At 38.1% G+C, this 10630-nt stretch overlaps 1 pseudogene; it reads left to right on the top strand.

Annotated features, from left to right (window-relative positions):
- Positions 1-9625: 9625 nt before the first annotated feature.
- LOC102473478 (60S ribosomal protein L7-like 1 pseudogene) lies at positions 9626-10391 on the top strand (annotated as a pseudogene).
- The last annotated feature ends 239 nt before the right edge of the window (positions 10392-10630 follow it).

Consider the following 10630-nt stretch of genomic DNA (forward strand, 5'->3'; position numbering starts at 1 on the left):
TGTTGTTCCTATATAAATATTACAGGTGGTAAAACACTATTGAATTCCTGTGTGCAGAAAAACATCACATGTAAGTATGTGACAGAGCATGAAAGGAAAGCAGAAGACTTGGTGAAGGGCCCACAAATTGGGTTGTTGTTTCTTTTTCATTTTCTCAGAAAGTCCACATCATAGAAACTCATCTCTATCATACATATAAAGACTTCCTAGAACTTCGAAAGCTATCCCTTTTGACAGTTACAGAGTATGGAGATTATAGCCTTCTAACCTACAGCCCTTATATTGCATGCCTTTTTGATCCCACTTAGCTCACTCTATCACTTTAATGGTTACTCTTAAAGACCATTGATTATCTCATCAGTCTCATTAACCATTACCTCAAAAAAAAGAATGTTCCTCTAAAGAGAGCAGATGGGTAGCACTGGATGCATCTTTATCCAAGTACTCATTTCTCCTCACAAGAACATCTTCCTGGGGCCAAGGCTGTCTTATTTACTTTCCATTTTCTAAAAATGGTGCGAATATTTCTAAGTAACAGTGTAAATTTATCGGACAACACGAGGCAAACATATCATAATATGCCTCCCCTCTCCCTGCCATGTGGTTATAAAACAATGTATGTGGCACAGTCCAACATTCCCAGATGTTTACTCTAGACATTCTATTTGCCAAGTGGTATTTTAAATTTTAGTCCTAAGTTATGAGCATGATTACTACAGTGGATAAAGAAGAGATTTAGTTATGGACATTGGAGACAGTGTGGAAGGAGGTGGAAGAGAGGAAGAGGGAAAGAAATTAGATAGAAAAAAGGAGAAGACATTTGTGGGACACAGAAATAGTTTATTACCTGTTGATGATAACGTGTAGTATTTTATTGGACTGGTCTGAGGTATATTTCATGTTGGGTAAATTATCTCTATAAGCTACATGATGTATGGTGATTGAACATATTCTAAAAATAATTTTAAAATGAAGCGATCTTGGCATGCTTTTATATTTTAAATAATCACTTAGAATTAGATTTCATATTCCATATCATATATTTGATCTCTATGCAGAAATGTATCTAATTTGAACTCTGAATATGTCAATGAATGGTATGTAGATATTACTACCATATATGTCTTGAATTCTATCAGTTCATCTTACAGATGAAAAGAAAACCAAACAAGAGTACATAAACATGTACAACTTACACGCACACACAAAACATGAAAATATGACAGTGGCATTAACTACACAAAAATTAAAAAAATCTTTATGGCAAACCACAAGTATTTTAAATGTCAGTGATAATCTCTATTTTGCATCCTTATTAGATTTATGGATAAAGTAATATTTAGGAGACATTTGATTTTGCCTTATATGTTTCTAACTTCCCTTCTTCCTTCTGACCTTTGAGAAAGTTAACTATGAGTAATAATTCAGAAGAGTAGAGTAGGTAGTAAAACAAAATAATGGTAAAAGAAGATTATTCTGGAAACCAATGTGGAAGAGGTACCATCACCCCTTACCCCATGCCCCTGTAGGGCCCAGATCATGGAGAAACCATTAAATTTGGAAGGCTTTTATATCTAGATCATTCTTATGACTAATTAAGTTACAGAACTCATTGAAAGAGTATTGGCATTTTTCACTATCATAAAAACTGAATATGACAGCATTAGTCTTATCTGCCCTAAATTAATTTATTGGTAAGCTGAGCAGTTTTCCTGGTACAAATAAATCATGTCTTATTTTAAGTGAATTGTTTTCAAAGAGGAATAAGTTCCTTGGGTTATCCTTCTCATAAGGCACTATGCTACGGAGATGGGCATGCCTCTTAAATTTTCTCATCATCTTTTTTGGTTCTAATGATGTGTCTAGACATACAGAAGGAAGTAAAAAATTGAAGCAATCAACTACATAATTTGACAGAAAATCACATACAGCTGAAATATTGAGTTGATTGGACAAAATGAAATAAACTGTTCAACCAGCCCTTACTTTTTGCTGCCTGCTCAGACACAATTCTTGTCTAAGATGCAATAATGGGGCTCAAAATGAGCAGGAATCATCAGTTTAGTTTCAGAGTCCACTAATCATGACAAAAGAAACCACCAGCTCTCTCTGGCTATAATTCTGTGGCCAGAACCTAAGTGTGCATATTTAGAACCCTTAAATAACTAGAGGAAAACTATTTCAGCAAAATATGCAGATTCAATAAACATGAAAATACAGCATCTGATCTTTGCATTTTCTATTTCTCTAAATATTTATAAAATATCTTTTAACTAAACTTTATTCTAAAAATATTGAAGCAAAACTGTGACTTTAGGTATTTGGGTGAGTTTGACTGGTGAAACAAAAAGAAAGAAACCATACATTTAAGTTATCTCATGTAATCCTTAAAGAAAACCTTTATTCCTCTGTTCAACAAAAAGTGACTGAGTGCCCACTATGGGAAGCACAACATAAAGGAGATCTGCTGTCTGTTCTCAGAGAACAAATAATTACCACCGAGTTCTGTGCTTTGATGGAAAGAAGTATAATTCTGTTAATGCACATGACAAAGCAATCTGGTTGAGACTAGGGATCTCTTATTTCAGAAATGAAGCACAGAAGCTCAGGGAGGTTAAATAAGTTGATCAAAGTCACAGGGCTAAGAATTCAAGGATGCAACATTCCTTTCCAATTCATCCTGGTTCCATAGCCTTTGTTTTTTTCTTCTGTTTTTCTCAGACATTTGTTTTTCTAAGACAGCTTAATGTGAGAAGGAGGCATTCACAAAGCTGAGAGGATTCCCTGACATGGATTGTACCTCCCCCTGCTTTCAGCCCATCCAGTTGATATTTCTTGCCAATGTTTGTCTTAGTCCAAGGAAAATACTTCCAAATCCTTGCAGGATGGACTAACTGTGCTTTTGTTTCTGCATTGTACCTCTCTGTCTCTATGCTAGAACTTGTTGTAGGTAGCTGAGTTGGTCTCTGAATACTTGGTTGGCTATTATCATTTTGGTATGTTACAAATAACATGCAGGGGATAATGATGAGAATCTCCTGAGGCCTAGAGCAATTGCAAGTCTTATCCTAGAGACCATTGCTACCACTCTTTTGTATATAAAAATTAAAGATTGACCCCAATTTGCTGTGCTAAAATTTGAGATAACACATACTGATCAAGTTTTTGATGTCTTGGTATGTCACTGTTAGGGTGACCAACTCATCCTACTTTTCTCACGGTTTTCTTGATTTAAAAAAACAAAGAAAGAAAGAAAGAAAAACAAGCACCTTTACAAGCTAAGTGATGAATAGTGACTGAATGTACAAATTTAAAAACTAGAAAGTTTTTTTAAAAAAACAGCATCTTTAGAAATTCCTCAAGCCCAGGCAAAAAACTAAGTTGGTCACCCTAGTTATTGTGGTACCTGCTCATTAGAGAGCTATAGGGTGACCATACATTTTGAAAACATATGCATAGTAGTTTTGTAATATTATATTAAAATACGTAGGGTGCTTGATGACACTTCACAAAAGTTTAATGTAGTGCTCCTCATTAGCAATGTATCTTTCTCTATGCTGTGCAAAACAACAGTGAGTATAATCCATCAACGTATTATTTCCATCAAACTCCACACATGTATTTGCAATGTGTTGCCTCGGATGAGGTGTGCCTTTGGTGTTTAGTAAACAATTGTGTGCCTTTAGCTTACCTTGGAAGAAATAACCAAGGACATCATATCTAAGAGGCACACATTGTACTCCACATAGCTTAACTGTCTTCTAAATTTGGATTAACATCATCCCCTAACTGGTGTGATAGGAGTGGTGAACCTTCTTTCATAGCACCAGGCATTCTAAAAGGTAAAAGGGCAGGTCTACATATACTCATGCTACAATCCACCCTCTGAGTCAGCAACTGTTCTCCAGTAATCACAATTGCCAATTCGTATGTTCTCTTACAGACAAACTTCAGCCTTAGCACATCTCTGAGGTGATCAACAGAAACTGGATGCAATTAACTAAGTATGAATTCTTTAAAAATAAAATAATTATTCCAGGATATTACTGGCAACAACCCCTTGGCCTAAAAAACATGATTAGTCATGATTATTATGTGATTAAAGTATTTGTCTTTCTTACCAAAACCAATGAAATGTAGCTTTATGTCAATAGTACATCTTTTATTTTTTTTAAGTTTATTTACTTCTTGAGAGAAGGGGGCACCCTAACAAGGTCTTCATGTCACAGTTCAACTCCATCCTCAACCAGTCAGACTTATAGGCTCATATACACGTACCCAGTCTGTAAGGGGGGACCTCAGGAAGGAAATCCAGGTCCTTCCCTATGGTCTTGGCATACACAGAGCCTTAGATTACTACCTCTAGCAATATGTTTATTCTAGTTTTATTTATTTATTTATTCCATGAACTAGAGAGACACAGAGAGAGAAAAAGAGATAAATACCACCAACAGGGTCTTGACGCCACAGTTCATGCTCAGTCTCAGCCAGGTCTAGATCATGGGCATGTGTGCACCAGGCATGTTCAGAGAGATCTCCAGACACAAACCTGAAACCTTCCCAGGAGGGTCAGCCTGGTAGAGCATTGCATTACTTCTAAAACACTATCTGGACCCTGGCAATATACACTAAAAGGAACTTTTTGGTGGCTTAAAACTTACGCCGGGTATGTGGGCATGCATGCCCAAGATTCCAGGAGAATGGAGGAGAAGGGATTGTGGCATGGCCATCCTCTAGGGGATGATTTCTCACTTTCCCTCTCACTATCTCTGCTCTATGTCTTTTTCTCCAATGAGCACACATGCCCTAAGGCAAAAACCTCTTTTAAAAAATTAAAATAGTAGGACCAGCAGGTGGCATGGTGGTTAAGGCACTGGACACTCCCACATGGCTGACCACAGTTCGAGTCCTGGACCTGGTGGCTTTCTTTCTCTCTCTCTCTCTCTCTCTATGTGTGTGTGTGTGTGTGTGTGTGTCTGGTCAAGTTAAAAATGAATGAGTGAATAAATAAAGTTAAATAAATAATACTTTAAAAAATTACAATAGCTATTATTTAGAGAGAGGGTCCTCTTTATGCTAGACTCTATAGGCATGGAAATGCATGTGTGTGTGTGTGTGTGTGTGTGTGTGTGTGTGCGTGTGTGTATATATCCACTTAAACAATACAAACATCATATCAATCATATTAGTGCTTCTTATAGACTCATGGACTAAAATAGAAAATGTCTTTGACTATAATTTTACAATTATTCCGATTGATTCTTCAAATAAATATTTTATCTGCCTTCTATTTTTTGAAAAAAAAAATAAAGGATATATCATTAACTATTAATGTAGGAAGAGTATTTATAAAAATTGAGACAAAATGGGACCAGCAGTTAGTGTAATGACTATGTCGCTGACTCCCACGTAGTCAACCGCAGTTCACATCCCGGACCCAGTGGCTTAAAACTCACGCCGGGCCCGTATGCGTGCATGCCCAAGATCCTGAGAAGAGAATGGAGGAGAAGGGATTGCGGTGTGGCCATCCCCCCTTGGGGGTGATTTCTCGCTTTCTGTCTCTCTGTCTCTCTCTGTCTGTCTGGCGAGCACACACGCCCTGTAGTGAAAACCTCTTAAAAAAAAAAATTGAGACAAGATGGGGCCAGCTGGTGGCATGGTGATTAAGGCACTGTACTCCCACATGGCCAACTGTGGTTTGAGTCCTGGACTTGGTGGCTTGCTTTCTTAATTCCCTTATGTCTCTCTCTGTCTCTGTCTCTCTCTGGTGAGCACATTTTCCCTATAGCAAAATTAAATAATAATAATAATTCATTGGGGACCAGCAGATGGCATAATATTGCATCACCGGCCTCCCATGCAGTCAACTGCGGTTTGAGCCCTGAACCTGGTAGCTTAAAACTCACACCAGATGTGTGTGTGTGCCCAAAATGCCAAGAGGAGAATGGAGGAAAAGGGATTGTAGCATGGTCATCCCCCTGGAGGGTGATTTCTCTCTTTTTGTCTCTATCTCTCTCTGTCTCTCTGGTGAGCACACACATCCTATAGCAAAAATCTCTCAAAAATTATAGTAATAATAATAATTAATAAAATTAAATAAATAGTTTTTAATTGTAACAAGGTGAAAGATTATATAGCCTGGTGAGCTTTCACTTCTAAAGAACTGGCTAGTGCAGGAATATTATGAAAGAAATGAAAGAAAGAAAGCAAGAAATCTGATCTCTGCTGTCCTGTACCTTCTGGACCCAGCTTCACCTCTGTGAAGCTCCCCCAGCTAGCACTCCAGCCCCTCCCAGAGCCTAGTGCTAACCAGGGCAGAATCCATCTAACCAGCTCCATCTCTGCTGTCCTATACCTTCTGGGTCTAGTTTCACCTCTGTGAAGTTCCCCCAGCTACTCCCCTCAGCCCCAGAGCCCTGTGCTAGCCAGGTATGAAAAGCCTTGCATCCCCCTCTTGCTCTTTTCTGTCCCTTCCAACTTTTTCCCCTTACCCATAAATGAATAAATAAATAGATAGATAAATAAATAGATAAATAAATAAATAAATAAAAGCTTTTCTGTCCTCTTCCCTGTGCTTTTAAATTGCTCACTTCTGTCTCTTTCTCTCACCCAGGACAGAATCCATCTAGCCAGCTCTATCTCTGCTGTCCTGTACCTTCCTGTAGCCATGCAGTTTTCATTAGTTAACCTTTCTTTCTTTCTTTTTTCTGTGATGCGTTTTTTCTCCCTTTTTCATGCTAGTTCTTTCCTTCTTTTTTGTTCCTATTTCTTCACTCCTTCTTCCCACCTCTTTCGTTTTCTTCGTAGTTCTTCACTTTTTCTTCCTATTGCCATTTCCTAATCTCTTTTTCTTTTTCCTTACTCTCCTATTTTATTACTCAGTCCTTACCCACTGCCGAGAGAAGACTAGGTTCATGGAAACAAATGATAATGAGTACACAAGTTTCCACAATTTATGGGACACTACAAAGCAGCCATAAAAGGAAAGTTCATGGCAATTAGTGCACACAAGAAAAAGATGGAAAGGTGGCAAAATAACAACCTAACATCATGCCTCAGGGAATTGGAAAAAGAACAACAGAAAAATCAAAAAAAATGTCAGGAGAAAATAAATAATACAGATTCAAGCAGAAATAAATGAAATAGGAAATAAGCGAACTATACAGAAAATAAATGAGATCAAATGCTGTTTATTTGAAAAGATAAACAAGATTGACATACCATTAGACTAATTCAGAAGGAGAAAGTAGGGAACAAGATACATCAAATTTGCAATGAATCAGGCAATATTACAACAGACATAATAGAAATATAAACATCATTAGAGCATACAATGAGCAACTAAATGCCAACAAAGAAGAAAACTTGGATGAGATGGACAAATTCCTGGACACATATAATCTACCAAGATTGACACAGGAGGACATAGAAAGCCTGAGTGGACCTATAACAAGCAATGAGATTAAATCAGTAATAAATAACTTCCCAACAAAGAAAAGTCCAGGTCCTGATGGCTTCACTGCTGAATTTTATAAAACTTTTAAAGAATTAACCTCCATTCTACTCACACTGTTTCTAGAGATCCAAAAGGAAAGAACCCTTCCAAATTCATTCTATGAAGCCTCTATTACCCTCATTCCCCAAATGGATAAGGATATGACAAAAAATGAAAATATAGACCTGTATCTCTGATGAATGTAGATGGAAAAATTCTCAACAAGATATTTGCTAACCATATTCAACAGCATATAAAAAAGGTTATTAGACACTCAAACATCCAGACCCAAGAAATACAAAGGACCCCAAATAGAATTAACCCAAGAAGAACTTCCCCAAGGCACATCTAAGCCAGATTGGCAAAGACTACAGATAAGGATAAGATACTAAAACTGGCAAGAGAGAAACAACAAGTGACTTACAAAGGTCACCCCATCAGGCTAACACCAGACTTCTCAACGAAAACAATGCAAGCAAGAAAAGAATGGGAAGATGTATTGAAAGTGTTATGAGAGAAACAATTTCAACCAAGATTATTATATCCTGCAAAATTATCCTTCATATGGAAGAAAAATTGAAATCTCAGACAAACAAAACCTGAGAGAATTGCCAACACCAGACCAGCTCTTCAAGAAACACTGAAGAAAGTACTATTCCAGGAAAACTAAAGAAGTAACAGCTAGAAACAAAGGAATAAAAGGCCAAACAGTTCTAGTCCCAGACGCAGCTGCTTGAAAACCACCATGGGAGCATATGTGCATGCCCCAAATCCCAAAAGGATTGAGAAATGGAGAAAAAGGATTGAAGCTTGACTATTCTCCATGGAGAGGGTTTTTGTACTTTCTCTCTCTTTTTCCCTGTCTCCTTGAGCACATAAGCCCTCTAGCAAAAAAGTTTTTTAAATAAATAAATAAGTATATGTACACACACATCCTATTAATTCCATTTATCTGTAGAACGCTGACTAATACAGAGATCTTTTTAAAAACAAGCAAACAAACAAAAACCCACCAGGTCAAGTCACAGAGCCTTCCTTCCACAGTTAAGGGGAGTCTTCGAAGAAGATCTCTGAGCATAGGAGTATGTGGACCAGGGCTAAGCTGGGCTAAGAATAAGATAATGGAGTGGAGGATACCATAAAAAGAAAAGACTATACACAGGATGATTAGTTAAGAAGCTGCTATGACAGCGTGGTCTAGCTGCACTGAGAGAGGAAAAAGAGAAACAGATGAAATTTTTAAAATAGAATTAATGAAGTTGATGGCTGGTTAAAGGTGAGAAATGAGAAAGCATGAGGGAGGACTCAGTGAGGACAGAGGTTTGAGAACTGAGATCTAGAAAAACAGTGATAGTCTTATGAGAATAGAATGCCCCAAAAAGAGAAGTGGTTTGTAGAAAAACATTTGTGAGTTTAGGCTGGAAATACTGAATTTGATTTGTTGGTGAGACATGTAGGTCAATCGGGTGGTTGGAAATTGGGACCAGTATTAGAAGAGAAACAATGGTACATATTTATTGAGAAAGTATTATATACAGGCACATTGCCTAGCACTTGGTAAGTTTTCTCCATTGTAGTCTTCCCTAGCATTCTTTAAGAAGAAATTACGAGTTCTGTCTCAGATATGCCAAGGTTATCATCACAACTTAGTAGTGGCTACAATATTCCATATCTGAACAAGAGTCTGGAAGTAGGCTGACAGAATATGAAATAATGAAAATCATTCTAGACAAGTACTTCTTTTTTTACTACCTGTGAAAGTATCATCCCTTTGAGGACTGAATCATTTTTAATAAGTGCATCATAATCTGAATCAACCTATATTATAGACTCTAAACTAAAAAGAACTGCTCTAATATTTTATATGCCAAGCCTGAACCAAAAGATTAGAGGAGCTCCAAAAAAGAATGAGAAGCTAGACTTTCCCTAGAGGAAAGGAAGAAGTCAATGGAGGTCTTGGGACAACAACATGGCTCAGTATCTAATGGGGATTTAATGGGGACGTACTGTACTGAATACTTACCTACAGGTTTCATTTAATTATCACAATAATCATATGGTGAAGGTAGTAATATGGTGCTTATGGTATTGAGAAGTCAGCTAAATAACACAGTAGAAGAGCTACTATGGCACAGTACCAGCACTGCAAAGATGGCGGAAACTGAGCAAAGGAAAAAGATCCCTTTGGTTCCAGAAAATCTCCTGAAAAAGAGAAAAGCTTATCAAGCCCTCAAGGCCACCCAAGCAAAGCAAGCACTTTTGGCAAGAAGAGAGCAGAGCAAAAAGAAAGGGCCCAGATTTAAGCGACTGGAATCATTCTTAAATGATTCCTGGTGGCAGAAGCGTGACATGGTATGTCTCAGACGACTTGAAGTGAAACCTCATGCCTTGGAAATGCCCGATAAACATTCATTGGCCTTTGTTGTGGGCATCAAAAGGACTGATGGAGTGAGTTCAGTGGTGCAGAAGACCATCGCGAGACTGCGTCTGAAGAAAATTTTCAGTAGTGTTTTTGTCAAAGTCACTCCTCAGAGCCTAAAAACACTGCGAATAGTAGAACCTTATGTGACCTGGGGATTTCCAAATCTGAAATTTGTCCAGGAACTCATCTTGAAACGTGGGCAAGCCAAGGTCAAGAATAAGACCATTCCTCTAACCGACAACATGGTGATTGAGGAGCATCTAGGGAGGTTTGGTGTCATTTGTTTAGAAGACCTCATTCACGAAATTGCCTTCCCAGGGAAGTTATTTCCAAGATATCTCATGGTCCTTGTGCCCTTTTCACCTTTCGGTGGCCCGTCATGCCACCAAGAACCAAGTGGGCTTCCTCAAGGAGATGGGCTCACCGGGCTATCGGGGTGAACGCATCAATCAACTCATCCACCAGCTGAACTAGGTCCGGAGTACCTGAAAGCACAGTGTGTTGGAAGGTGTGCTTTTGGCTTTTTAAATTGTATCTTCAAAGAAGATTGTCGTCTGGTCCAATTTCAGAAACTAGAAAGGAAGAGTCTTGAAACACAGTAGTTTAAGTTCGTAACAGGAACCCCTCATCACAGCCCAGTTGCTAAGAAAAATTCCAGCATTTTTCACGTTGGCTGCTGCCTTCTCTGACATTTAGTATATGGCACGGAGGAG

Source organism: Tupaia chinensis, unplaced genomic scaffold (assembly GCF_000334495.1).
Source record: "Tupaia chinensis unplaced genomic scaffold, TupChi_1.0 Scaffold000098_2, whole genome shotgun sequence".
Lineage (NCBI taxonomy): Eukaryota > Metazoa > Chordata > Mammalia > Scandentia > Tupaiidae > Tupaia > Tupaia belangeri.